Here is a 641-nt window from a genome sequence, read left to right as displayed (position 1 = left end):
AGTAAGGATGCCATTTTCTCTTCCTAAACTTATTGGATTGTATGCTTCAGCAAATGACCCACATAGTGTCTAGTAACTTATTACACATTTTAAAGGTGTTGCATACAATTTATTTCAGTTCACCCTTACAAAACCACCGTAATGTTTGCATTGCCATATACTAGGGTTTTTTTTTTTACTTTTTTTAAATAAGTCTGTTTATATTTTATTACAAAAAAAATATGGAATGCTGCATGAATTTGTGTGTCATCCTTGCGCAGGGGCCATGCTAATATTCTCTGTATCGTTCCAATTCTCGTATATGTGCTGCTGAAGCGAGCACTTTTTTTTACTTTTGAAAACAATTTGTTTTGCTTTTATTTTTAAGTTTCTGTACCTTTAATTTCTTTAACTGAAATCTTGATTTCCAGATTAATTCTAGAAATTGCCCCAAAATGTAAACTATAATGGAGTGAATTATGCATATAATTTCTCCTTCTACTACAAAATATATGCTCATCCATGAGAGCATTCTATCAGAATTGAAGGTTTAATTTGTTTGTGTGTAATAAGCAATATTTTATTAAAATTAAATATTAAGGGTCCGGTACAGTAGGCTAGTGACTAAAATATTCACCTTGCATGCAGAGGGATCCCATACG

The 641-nt window shown here is 31.7% G+C and overlaps 1 non-coding gene across 1 annotated transcript; it reads right to left on the bottom strand.

Moving 5' to 3' along the window:
- Window positions 1–215: 215 nt before the first annotated feature.
- Window positions 216–322, bottom strand: LOC118760513 (U6 spliceosomal RNA). The gene has a single exon (XR_004996821.2). It is a non-coding gene; the product is annotated as a U6 spliceosomal RNA (small nuclear RNA).
- Between the last annotated feature and the right edge of the window lie 319 nt (window positions 323–641).

This window comes from Ochotona princeps, chromosome X (genome assembly GCF_030435755.1).
Source record: "Ochotona princeps isolate mOchPri1 chromosome X, mOchPri1.hap1, whole genome shotgun sequence".
Lineage (NCBI taxonomy): Eukaryota > Metazoa > Chordata > Mammalia > Lagomorpha > Ochotonidae > Ochotona > Ochotona princeps.
The sequence above is the reverse complement of the archived record's forward strand: the minus strand, read 5'-3'. Positions and strand labels throughout refer to the sequence as shown.